Below are 578 nucleotides of genomic sequence, written 5' to 3' on the forward strand. Positions count from 1 at the left end.
GGTGCTGCTTAAGGATACGGTGGAGAGAGATAGTCAGCAGCTACAATAATATTACCGGGTCTTTTATTCCCCCTATTTTACAAGAGACAAGAAAAAGGCGAAGAGAACGAGGAACACATATAAAGAGCAGAACTAAAAAAAAGTCTTTGGCTTCAGCCGGTCGCCTTGTTTCCTGGAGAGAGAGCCGGAGATGTAGCCGGAGTCGTCAACGGGGTCGGGCCAGTCTACTGCTTGGGAGTCCTTTTTGGTTTACTGTCCGCCAATTTTCTTCGGGCACCTCGCCGCGGGGTGGTTCACCCCGCCACACGACCAGCACCGGAAGCGCACCTCCAGTGTCCCCGGTGATGCCTTCTGTCTCGTTGGCGCGGGGAGTGAGGTTGGGTCGGGGGGACGGGGGAATGGTGGCGTCTTTGCGAGTTGGATTTCCATGAGGGGGATGGGGGCACTCAGAGGGAACTGGGAAGGGCTAGCTGCCCATGCCATAAGGGGCCCCGGGAGGGTTGCAAGAGGGGGTGAGGGGGAGGGGGTGGAGTCTGGACGCGGAGCAGGGCGGCGATCTCCGGGGCGACCTCTGGGAA

Source organism: Cephus cinctus, unplaced genomic scaffold (genome assembly GCF_000341935.2).
Source record: "Cephus cinctus unplaced genomic scaffold, Ccin1 Ccin1_scaffold0098, whole genome shotgun sequence".
NCBI lineage: Eukaryota > Metazoa > Arthropoda > Insecta > Hymenoptera > Cephidae > Cephus > Cephus cinctus.